The sequence below is a fragment of the Chiloscyllium plagiosum genome, unplaced genomic scaffold, assembly GCF_037043375.1.
Source record: "Chiloscyllium plagiosum isolate Xiang-an unplaced genomic scaffold, Cpla_swu_hap1 HiC_scaffold_17, whole genome shotgun sequence".
Lineage (NCBI taxonomy): Eukaryota > Metazoa > Chordata > Chondrichthyes > Orectolobiformes > Hemiscylliidae > Chiloscyllium > Chiloscyllium plagiosum.
In genome coordinates, this window is record NW_028270155.1 from 77,481,478 (window position 1) to 77,494,883 (window position 13,406).

Genomic DNA, 13,406 nt, shown 5'->3' on the forward strand with positions numbered 1-13,406 from the left:
TGCAGTTGTAAACAGCGTACAATAGGAAACAATAATTTCGCACTACTAGTCTAAACGCTACACACAGATGCTTTGAACTTATGTCTTGAGGGTTGAAGCTATGGAAACTTCTTTCAGCATTGAATTTCTCTATCACAATTTTGAACAATACTGATACAACATAGCAAAGTGAAACTGCAACTCTTCTTGTTGTATATTTGATGTGAAGCTCGGCCTCTGACAAGGTTGCACAATGCAGGTTAGTCAGGAAGGTTAGGTCGCATGGGATCCAGAGAGAACTAACTAATTGGCTACAAACCTGTCTTGATGGTAGGAAGCAGAGGGTGATGGTTGAAGGTTGTTTTTCAGACTGGAGGCCTGTGACCCATGGTGTGCCACAGGTGTCGATGCTGGGACCTTTGTTATTTGTTATTTACATAAATGATCTGGATGTGAATATACCAGGCATGATTAGAAAGTTTGCAGATGTTATAAAATTAGGAGATATCGTTGATAGCGAGGAAGGTTATCGAAAATTACAGAGGGATCTTGATCAAATGGGCAAGCTGGCTGAGAATCGGCAAATGCAATTCAATACAGGTAAGTATGAGGTGTTGCACTTTGGAAAGTGAAACCAAGGTAGAACTTATATAGTAAATGGTAAGGTTCTGATGAACATTTCAAAATGCACAACATTATCGATAATTTCAAGGATATCCATCTGTTAACCTGTGTTCAAATGCAAAAAAAACTTATTGCAACCAATTTCTCTGCAAAAGCTAAATTCAAAAAACTGAAGCAACCCATGACCAAATGCAGCAAAAACTGGAGAACATCAAGGCTTGGGCTGAAAATTTGGAAGTAACATTCACGCCATACAAATGCCATGCAAACACCATCTTCAACAAGAGACGATTCTAAATATTATGCCTTAACACAGTGGCATCATCATCATCAGTGATTCCCCTGACTATCTACGTTTTGGGGGTTATCATTGAGCAGAAACAGAATTGGGCGAGCCACAGATATAGAACTTTAGGTCAAAGGCTAGGAATCCTGCAGGGAGTAACTCAACTGTTGACTCCCCAAAGCCTACCCACCACCCACCAAGTGCATGTTAGGAGTGTGTTAGAATGATCCCCATTTGCCTGCACGCTGCATGTCCTAAAGCACACAAAAAGTTTGACATGATCCAATAAAAATCAACCACTTGACTGACACCACATTCAGTCACTCCATTACAGATGCTCGGCAGCAGCAGTGTGTACCATTGAAATGCACTACAGAAATTCACCAAAGATCCTGACACAACATCTTCCAAACACACACTCATTACCATCTAGCAGGACAAGGGCAGTAAGTATATGGGAACACACCATTTCCAGGTTTCTCCCGAGCCACTCACAATCCTGAAATCACCGTTCCTTCACTGTCACTGGGACAAAATCGTGTAAATTCCTCCCGAATAGCTTTGTGGGTCTACTTACAGCACATGGATTGCAGCAATTCCAGAAGGCAGCACACCACCACCCTGTCAAGGGCAACTAAGGACAGGCAATAAATGCTGGACCAGCCAGCGACGCCCACTTTCCACAAGCTTTTTTAAAATCGAGCAGATATCAAACTTTGCAGTGTCATTGGCTCTCCAGGTTCTCCAGGTTCTCCAATATTCTTGAACATGTTTCAGTTTAAGTAAATGCAAATATTTTGCATGATATTTCTGTATCTAATAACGTTTTGTTTTGTTGACACACAGGATAAATGCATCTCTGGCCCAGAAGACAGTTAACAGTCAACCACATTGCTGTGGTTCTAGAGTCACATGTAGACCAGACTGGATAAGGATAGCAATTTCCTTTTCAAAAGGTCATTAGCAAATCAGACAGGTTTTTCTGATAACCGATCATGGCTTAACCGTCATTACTTCCAGATTCTCCGGTACAATCCAAAGATGTACAGGTCAGGTGAATTGGCCATGCTAAATTGCCCGTAGTGTTAGGTAATGGGTAAATGTAGGGGTGTGGGTGGGTTGCGCTTCGGCGGGTCGGTGTGGACTTGTTGGGCCGAAGGGCCTGTTTCCACACTGTAATGTAATATAATCTAATCTAATCTAATGTTCCAGTATCCTGGACAGTTACATTCAGAAGATTAAGGCAGGCTACTCGTTTAATGACATGGAAGAACTTGCTGCTATCCTCCTGCAGAAAGGATTTGTTACCTTCTCTCCGCCAGTAAGCAATAACATTTGAATCGTCGATTTTGAGGGAGAAAAGACAAAGCAAGAAAACTGTTGAACCTCTCTGCGCTGTTAATCATTTCAGATCTGGATTCACTTTGGCCAAAATACTCACAGCAGCTATCAACCAAGGAAACACACTGAGGTTAAACAAGAAGGACAGTCTGCACCAAATAACATTGTTATTCCAGGCGATTGATGCAACAATACTTTATGACACTTTACTCTTCAACTAATTCTCCAGTTTTTAAACTATTATCTGAACTGAATGTCATATTTTCTTCCTACTAACTCAGTGGCAAATGAGTTCTGGGAATACTTAACTTGAAAAAGAAGACAATAATAAAAGGTATTCATTTATTTGTCAAATGTTTTTAAGTTCACAATACGTCTTGATTACGAACAGTGAAGCTGTATAGCAAAAGAAACATGTACCTGCACAAAAGATTCACTGCAAACAGACATCTCCTTGTCAATGCCATATAGAAATATTGGCAGGGAAAATGTGAGACGATCAGTTGTGACTGAGGACAAAATAGACAAATGATTGTTAAATGCTCATCTCTGTGCCTCATTTAATCATATACATACGTGTGGTCAATAAGCAAATGACTACTTGCTGCATGAACAAAACTATATTTTCAAATAAGATCTGCTGTTTATGCTCTGGGAAACTGCCACAAAAATTGTGACACTAGATAGGGTACAGAACGGCATTTGGGAGATTACTGTTGGGACTTGAAAATGTGGCTGAGGAACGATTAAATAGGATGAAGCTTTTGCCTTTCAAATAAGCTGAGGCTGAGGGAAAATTTTATTGGGATGCACAAAACTGAGATGGGCTGAGACACAGTCAATTGGGAAGAGGTCATTAGCCTTCATATTGAGGTCAGTGATAGGGGGGTCATAGATTTAAAGAGATTGATGGAAAAACTTAACGAGGAGATGATGAAACATCTCCAGAGTGTGGTAGACATCTGGAACCTGTGGCCTGAAAGGAAATTAGAGGCAGATTCCTTTGACTCTTTCACAAGTAATTTTGTTTGGACATGTACTTGACGTGCTGTAATCTGCCATACTTCTGTTATGATACTGTCGCTTTAAAAGGTTATGTTGTCCTTTTTTTAAGACAGATTGAATGGAAAATGTCCCAAGCTGTCTCTAAGAATGTAAACAATTTATGAGGCCTTGGCTTTTTTTTAAAGTTGGAACAATGGAAGAAACCTGGGTGTGGCCAGCTCTCAAAGACCTGTTTTCTAGGCTTTTGTTTTCTAGGAACTGTGGAACTGCATGTCCAAATACGTCTGTATGTTAATGTTCCTTTTGATTCTGCCATTTACAGTATAACTGTATTCATTGCTCCTGATGTGGTCTCCTCTACATCGGAGAGACAAAGCACAAACTATGGGACCAGTTCAGGGAAGATCTATAGTCTGCACACTCCAATCAACCCCACCTCCCAGTTGCCAGACATTTCAACTGGCCCTCCCACTCCCTCAATGACATGTCTATCCCAGGCCTCCTCCATCCTCAAAAGAAGGCCATCCACAAACTGGAGGAAGAACACCTCATCTTCCACATTGGGAGCTTAAAACCATATGGCTTCAAGATAGACTTAACCAGCTTCCAAATCTCCCTAACCCCACCTTATCCTAGGTGCAGCCCTGCCTCTCTACCTTGCCGTCTTGGCTGGATCTAACCTGTCCATCTTCCTCCCAATCTATCCGGTCAACCCTTCCGACTGACCAATCACAATCACCTGCATCCACCTATCACCATCCCACCTTCCTTGCCCCCAGCCCCACATCCCTCCATCTATTTATTTCTAAGGCCCCTTCCCCCTCCCCAGACCTAATGAAGGGTCCTGCCCGAAATATTAACACTTCTGCTCCACTGATGCTGCTTGAATGGTGTGCTTTTTCCAGCTCTACATTTTATCAACTCTATATCCTGTTTATCCTTTTGCAATCATCCGCACTATCATCAACTTCATCAATCTTCATGTCATCTGCAAACTTACTTATCAGACGACTCACATCTTCCTCCAGATCATGTATGTATACTACAAACCACAGAGGACCCGAGACTGATCCCTGTGGAACCCAGTTACTGGTCTCCATTCTGAAAAACACTCCTCCACCACTATCCCCTGTCTGCTATGACCAAGCCAATTTTGCATCCATCTAGCCAGCCAATCTGCTATGTGGGACTTTATCAAATGCCTCACTAAAGTCCACATTAACTGCATCCACAGCTTTACCATCATCAATAATTCTCATCACCACGTCAAAAAATTCAAGCAGGTTGGTGCGACATGACGTTCCCAGTACAAAACCATGGTGCCTGTCACTAACTGGTCCATTTTCTTCCAAACGAGACAGGCGGAAGTATTTTGTTAGGATAACTGATTGTTTGGATAACTGATCTGAATATAAACAAAGGAAGCATTTATGGGACCTTGAGGTCATGTTCGGATAATCCAAAATTCGGATAATTGATGTTCAGATAACTGAGGTTGTTCTGTATCTATTACTAGATTACTAGATTACTTACAGTGTGGAAACAGGCCCTTCGGCCCAACAAGTCCACACCACCCCGCCGAAGTGCAACCCACCCATACCCCTACATCTACCCCTTACCTAACACTACGGGCAATTTAGCATGGCCAATTCACCTGACCTGCACATCTTTGGACTGTGGGAGGAAACCGGAGCACCCGGAGGAAACCCACGCAGACACGGCGAGAATGTGCAAACTCCACACAGTCAGTCGTCTGAGGTGGGAATTGAACCCGGGTCACTGGCGCTGTGAGGCAACAATGCTAACCACTGTGCCACCATGCTGCCCACTATCTTGCCCCTCAGTATCTTCTCCAAGAATGCCCCCACCACAGACATCAGGATCACTGGTCTATAATTTCCTGGATCGTCCCTGCTTTCTTTCTTAAACAAAGAAATAACATTGCCTATCTCCAGCCCTTTAGAACCTCACCTGTGGTCAAAGAGGATGTGAAGATGTCAGCTAATGCCCCAGCTATTTCTTTCATGGCCTCTTGCAGCAACCTGGGATAGATCCAATCTGGCCCTGGGGACCCGTCTACATTAATACAATTTAGGATATGCAAACCTTCCTCCTTTAACATATTGACATTCTCTCGAGCATTCACATACTCATCCCTGATCTCAACATCAGTCATGTCCTTCTACTCAGTGAATACCAAAACAAAGTATTTGAAGTATCTCTCCTACTTCCTGTGGTTCCCTGCATAAATTCCCTCCATTATCCTTGAGTGGGCATGCTCTTCCCCTTGCTACCCTCTTTCTTCTAATATAAGCATAAAAAGCCTTGGGATTCGCGTTGATCATGTTTGCTAAAGACATTTCATCGCCACTTTTAGACTTCCTAATTCCGCGTTGAAGTTCGTTCCTAATTTCTCAAAACTTCTCAAGGACTTTGCCAGTTGGTATCGAATGCTACCTTTTCCCTTTTGACTAAGCTTAAAATTTCCCTTGTCATCCATGTTTCCTGAATGCTGCCATTCCTATTCTTCAGTTTTGCAGGGACATACATGTCCTGCACATTAATCAACTGGTCTTCAAAAGCCTCCTACATGCCAGACAGAGATTTGCCCTCAAATAATTGCTCCCAATCCACATTCCCCAGTTCCTGTCTAATTTGTGTGTAGATTAGATTCTGTACAGTGTGGAAACAGGCCATTTGCCCAACATGTCCACATTATCCCTCTGCAGAGTAACCCAACAGATCCATTTCCCTCCGACTAAAGCACATAACATTATGGGCAATTTAGCATGGCCAATTCACCTGACCTGCATATCCTTGGAGTGTGGGAGAAAACCAGAGCACCCGAAGGGAACTCCACACAGACAGCCGCCCGAGGCAGGAATCAAGCTCAGGTCCCTGGTGCTGTGAGGCAGTACTGCTAACCACTGAGCCACCATGCCACCCTATTTAAGCACCCTCACCCGAGGGCCACTCCTCACCCAAAGATTGGGTTTCACCATATGTAACCTATCTGCAATTTATTTCTTGTTTTGCTTTAAAACGTTGAATCTTGAAACTTCAAATAAACCACGATATTGTGAAACATCCTCCTGATTTAACACTTCAGCTGAACTGCACTTTGACTAAAAGTGAGATACATCACCACATACCTCCCTTTATGGTTCACCATTCTTAAGATTGAAAATTGATAGTTTAGAAAAATGAAGCATTGTCAATAAAATTAAAAAATGACAAAGTCACAAGTCAACATTTTTTCTCATATACACCCCCTCAATTTCATTTCTTACTGTCAACTCTTTGATCACATTATGAAATAAATGACACATAGCATCAGAAATCTGATATCTGTTTTGCTGGTACACAGCTGGTGGAGATTAGTGTGTGTTTGTGTATGATGTTTGTAGATGAAGCTGCCCTTGAATGGTAACATGAATCATGATGTGATCATCTCCTAACAGATGTGGACATAACAATCCCAAACCTAAACTATAAACATGCTGGTATGACAGTCAGAGTCACAGAGTTATTTTACTGCAGTGAAAGCTGCCCTTTGACCATTGTGTTTGTGCTGGCCATAAAACATCTATTTATTCCAATTCCATTTCCCAGCACTTGGCTTTTATCTTTTGGCTTCAAGTACACACCTAAATATTTCTGAAATGTCTTGAGTTTTCCCATCTCTATTGTCCTTTTAGACAGTTAGTTCAAGATACCCACAATCCTCTGGGTGAAAAGAAATTTCCCAAACCCCCCTTAACTATTTGTTCCTCATCTCAAAACTGTGCCCCTTGTACTGATGCCTCTACTGAGTGGAAAGGTTTATCCCTATCTGCTCTATCTGTGTTCCTTATGACTTTATATGCTGCAGCAATGGATATTTGATGCGATAAGGTTTCAAATATACTAACAACTTTGGAAAATCGCAAGACACGGAATACTTGTAATTAATTACATTTTCAAATGCAACTGAAGTATTGGACTGATGGAAGGTTTAAGTCAATATTTACCTTGATTCCATCCCTGTGATACTAACCCTGTGATATAAATTCCAAGTTATCCTTGGAACTTCGAATAGCATTGCCCATCTGAAATTGTTTAGAATTTCTTCTTTGATATTAATCTTGAGGCAGAATTGTGCGTGCATTATATAAAACCTGCTGTAAAGTCATAAAGTTGTACAGCATACAAATGGACCCTTCGCTCCAAGTCGTCCATGCTGACCAGATATCTTAATCTGGTACCATTTGTTAGTATTTCGCCCATATCCCTCGAAACCCTTCCTATTCACATAGCCATCCAGATGCCTTTTTAATGTTGTAATTGTACCCACTTCTACCACATGCTCTGGCAGTTCAATGTATACGCACATCAACCGATGAAAAGATGCCCCTTTAGTCGCTTTTAAATGTTTCCCTACTCACCGTAAACCTATACCCTCTAGTTTTGGACTCAACTACCCTGGGGAAAGGTCTTTGGCTATTCACCCTATCCATGCCACTCATGGTTTTATAAACTTATATACTGTTACCACTGTCCGACACTCCAGGGAAAATAGCCCCAGTCTATTCAGCCACACACTATAACTCAAACCCTCCAACCCCAGAAACATTGTGTAAGGAAATAGATGGATTCTGTGATAATGGAAAGGTATCGGTGATGGTGACTAAAATTTTGACTGAAGAAAAGTAATGTCAGCTCATCCAATATTGGGTATTATTCTGAGTGCAGTGAGTGAAAGAGATGATTACTACCTTATGCCAGGGGTCCTAAAATATACGTTTGGGAACGGATGTGATGTTTCCACATGTTGACCCTTAGAAGCAACATGATTATGGGAAATAGCAGAAATAGGAAGGATCCCTTGATAGTTTCAAACGTAATATGGTGGAAATGTGCAACATTCCACAACAAGTAATTCAACTCAAAAGTTAAGAAACAATAGGGAAGTAGGAATCAAATAAATTCTTGGGGGTCGAATATCTGGAGTTTGGTTCCTTTGTAATTCATCTAAAAAAACTGCAAAGAGATCAAGTTCACTCATGCTTCTCAAGTTCACTGACCTGGCTGACCTGTGGATGGTGGGCCAGTGCTAGGCAGTGTAGTCTGTGGCATCTTCCCCCAGGATCAACTGGGCCAAAAGTTCAGGACTCCAGATCAGTCCGTGGAAGGTGGACTCTCTGCCAGAGGAGTTACAGTGGTTCAGCTGGAGTACCACCCACATCCTTTACCTGGCCTCTACCTCAGCCCAGCTGAGGAAACATGGCCAGTGAAATGGCAGGAGCTGGAGGCCAAAGTCTCAGCTCACCGAGGCCACCGGACAGGACTGCTCTGAGTGCTATCTTACAGGACTCGAGTGTTGGTCTTAAACCACGGTGGCCACCATGCTGTGGTACAGGCTGGTCTCTTTGATCCCTCCTCCTGGTTTTGTCGCTGACATCCAGAGAATGTTGGTTCACTTAAGTGGGTTGTGGCACAGGTTCTGAGCCTCTCTATTAAGGAGGGTGCACCCACACCCAGGGTGGCGACTTTCCACCTTCAGACCTTGTGGCAATACCTTTCCACTCAGCTTCCTCCTTGGTGGTGCACCCAGGTGATGTATTTTTTCTACCAGTTGGGTAATCTCAACTACATCACGCAGCTCCTGTTTATCGACCATGAGGTGCCCTCAGGACACTGCCTGACTTTTACCAAGACTTGATCACTGTCTGCAACATGGCCAAGGCATGCTAGACCTTCCCTTTGTCTGGCTATTGTCAGACAGCCGCTTCTCAGGAATCTGCACCTCCATGATTGCAGGTTGAGGGGAGGGCTGTGGCTGCGGGGATGACCAGGGTTGGGGATATGCTGGGTGGGAGCGTCAGAGGCCGTATGCTACTGTAGGGAGTAGCACACAGGGTGGCAGCCACTGCAATCCAGCACCTTAAAACCGTGGATGTTGATACTTGGCATTGTCCACGCTACCCCTGCCCAGATGGAATTCCACATTGACCCCAAGAGTCCAGACCTCCACTGGGAGCCTGTGCCCCACAACCTGAGCCGTCTCCAGGATGTAGGCAGTATGGATTTTTAGAGTGTAACAGCCAGCTCTGCACAGACTGCTGCTGCACACCATCCACCTCTTCTCCTTCATCCACTGGCCAGGCATGCCTGGCATGCCCATTTACCACCAGATAGTGGAGATCCCCAGTGGAGGGCTGTCTACCCAGGAGTCTGCCTTCTTTCCCTTAGGGATCTGCAGAGTGCGGTGTTTCATAGACTCCCAGCCCAATTGTTTACTTTGTGGTGCTATGGAGTTCGTGGACCATGTACATGTTGGGTTTGGGCATTTAGTTATCACAATGAGCTTCTCCTCTGTTTTTGGTTGCACTTCAGCCCCATGTTCCTGATCTTTGGGCAGGTCAGAGCACCTCCTCGTGGGTCTGCTCCAGGCAGACCATTAACAAGTCGAGCAGTGGGCCGTGGACTTACTTACACTGACTGCCTGCCCCTCTTCCATAGTTACATTCCAGTTCGTGTGTCTCTAGAAAAGGAGCACATGGTGTCCACCAACAATCATGATGCCTTTAGGGAGAGGTGGGTACCACGGAGAGTTTGGTGCTTTCTCTCCCCTTCTAACTCTGTTTTGATTTGATCACTTCCCTCCCCTTCACTTTTTGTTTCACACGAGCATTGCCTGACCATGGTTCTGCTTGTCACTGGTACCCTGGCCACATGGGTGTTTTTCTTGGTGGCGGAATATTAAAAATGTTATTTAAACATCTTTTTTTTTACTGTGTCTTGCACCTTACACACATACAACTTAGGTGCGAGGGAAAATAAACACCACTGCTGTATGGCAGTAGTGTAGAAGTTATATACAAAAAGAAAAAAGATATAATCAAGACATTCAGAGTCTTCTCACTTCAAGACATTCAGAGTCTTCTCACTTCAGGGCTGACTACAGCTGCCTGGCCAGACTTACTGTGCACATGTGTGACCTGGTGGTGGAATATCAGCCTCTGTGCAGTTATTTCAGTTTTCGCTTGAGAAAATGGGAATTATGATAGATCTAATGGATAGAGGAAATGTGCCTTCTGAGAGTCAGCCATTACTAATATCAGAAAAATGATGGGTTTGAACTAGGGCTGCACATTCAAAAAGTGAAATGTTGGCGAAAATGAAGGCAGTTTGCCATCTGTGCAGAGTTGTGGGCTGTAGGCTAATCTAAGCACACACATTTTCCAGTGGATAACATATAATTGATTAGATTAGATTACTAGATTCGATTACTTACAGTGTGGAAACAGGCCCTTCAGCCCACACACCGACCCACTGAAGTGCAACCCACCTAGACCCATTCCCCTACATTTACCCCTTCACCTAACACTACGGGCAATTTAGCATGGCCAATTCACCTAACCTGCACATTTTTGGACTGTGGGAGGAAACCAGAGCACCCGGAGGAAACCCACGCAGACACGGGAAGAATGTGCAAACTCCACACAGTCAGTCGCCTGAGGCGGGAATTGAACCCGGGTCTCTGCCGCTAAGAGGCAGCAGTGCTATTTAGATAAAATGCATGCAGAATTCCACGCTGATTGCAGTTCATTTGAAAAACTGACCAGAAAATCAGTTGTGCTGAATTTCAGCAGGATATCTCTCCTACAAGCACCGAGAATGCTCGAGACACTGGGCAGATCTTGTGGAGATAGAAACAGAGTTAACGTTTAGAGTGCAATATGACTTCTTCGTAGCTGAAAGCTGTTGGAACATTGTTTCTTTCTGTGTGCTTCTTGACAGAGGCAGAGGAGGAGCAAGGGAGCAGAGTCCCAATGCAAAAGATAAAGGTTGGGGGAACTTTAACTTTTGCATTAACAATTTAAAAGTGAAAAGTTTTTCATAGAAGCGAAAGAGAAAAAAGATGTGACAAATGTGTAAATTTAGGTGTGAAAGGGAGTCATTGTTTCGACTAAGTAAGTAAACATCACAAAGATGTGAGGGAGTGGGAAGGTAGGGGGGCAAAGAGGTGTAAAAACAATGAGAAATAAACATAAAGAGGTCAGTTTCGAAAGTTAGTGAGTTGAATACAGGGCAACCTCGATTATCCGAATACCAGTTATCCAAATATCGGATTGTCCGAAGGAGATCTTGAGGTCATGATAGAAACATTACATCAAAGACGTGTTTCCAAGAGTGATCGTGCCTTTTGCTTACAGTGATTAAACAGGCACCGTCTCCAAATGACTGACTGCCCCCCTCCCTCTCTGTTCCACTTTCCCTGGAGTTCTACAGAGGGGTTTACCCTTACCCCCCGCACCCCCCCCCCCCCACCCCGCTTCCCAGGAATACTCTCTACAACATTGTTCTGTGCAGGGCAAACGTGGAACCTGTCAAAAATTTGCAGTAAAAAGTTGTGTGTGTGGCTGTGACTGTGAGCTATTTGGAGACTTACCCCACAAAGGCAGCAGCAGTATTATTGTTAGTATCCAGTCTAGATGCCCCGGAGAGGGGCTGGGGGTGGATGGCTGGGCGGGGGGGGCGTGATGAGAGTGGGGGTTCGCCGCTTTGTACTGGGGTTGGAGGGTGTTGGGGGCCGGGGATGGGTTTGGACTGGGTTGGGGGGTAGTGTTGGATGGGGGAGGGAGGCAGTGTTGGGGGCGGGGTGTCACACACTGTGTGCTGCTGCTCGTCTCCTGAACCGTAAGCAGAATTTAATCTCCGAGCCCCAGAAAAAAGGCATTTTATTGATTAACCGCATAATCGATTATCCAAATGAAATAGTGCCTGTCCATCTCGTTTGGATAATCGAGTTTCCATTATATTGGGACTTCTGCAGAAACTAAAGTGTCCTGCCAACTTGTGTTGTGTTTCGTTGAAACCTTGTAGCAGGGCCAGGACAGAAATGTTTATGTTTAGAACATTATCTGGATCTTTGGAATACTGGGTCATTGCTTCCATCCCTATTTGGTGACATTGGACTTTGGGAATTATTCAGTGAATGTGATCATATCAATATGTTTTTCTATTAAATAATTCGTCATACTCTATGTTGTTCAGACACTACCACATTATTGTATATGTTTATGTCACAACATTAAATTTGCAAAAGTGTTACATTTGAACATAGAAAAATCATTACCCTTCAAATGTACTTAAAGTATTTTGAATTTTTTGTTTGATAATCAGCCTCTCACACATCAAAATCTTCAGCATTCTGTTATTTTGATTCCCCTAACAATATTAGAGCAGAATTTTACACTTGAAGATCTGCCCCGGCATGTTTGCCTCTCATTTCATTGATCTATGTTAATTTTTCACGCAGTTTCAACTTTCTTTTCAGATTGCTTCACCTCTTATTCTTCAAATGATCCATGTACCAATGCATAAAAGTTCATTTAAATGGCTAGAATTTCTATTTTTTCAATATTTCGAAGAGACTCAAAATTGAGTGTTATATTTAGCTCATCATAATGGATTGGCAATGCCTGTGCAATTCTTCATTTACATAGCATGCCATAACACTCAAAGGAGACATCTATACATATTAGATTATATACAGTATGGAAGCAGTCTCTTCAGCTCAACAAGTCCACACCAACCCTCCGAAGAGAAACCCACCCACCCTTTACCCTAATGCACCTAACAGTATGGGCAATTTACCTGACCTGCACACCTTTGGATTGTGGGAAACCCACACAGACATGGGGAGAATGTGCCGCCCCTAATCTGAATGACTTGTCTGATAAATTACTCGTATTGAACACTACAGCCTCCAAAATTAAATACATAGTAAAGAATCACTCTGTAACCGTAAATAACAGCTAACATCATTCTTACTCATTCATCAGGGTAAGCATTTCTCAATCATCATCAGCCTTAGCCAGTTAATAACATTTCTACATATTCATCAGCAGCAGCTTCACCCAGTCACCAACAATAGTATCTCACAATTACAAATGACACTCAATAACCTGCATCTTCCTTCAAAGCGAATTCCCATTGACTTCAACATCACCAGCAATACCCAGTCATCAGCAGAAACTCAGTTATTACCAGTAATGACCAGTGACTAATACAAACAGCAGTCAACAAAAACACTGTTTCCCAGTCATTGGCACATCACCATCATGAGTACTCAACCAGAAGCAGCAAAATACAAATTGAACAGAATGCCTACTTACTCACCAAC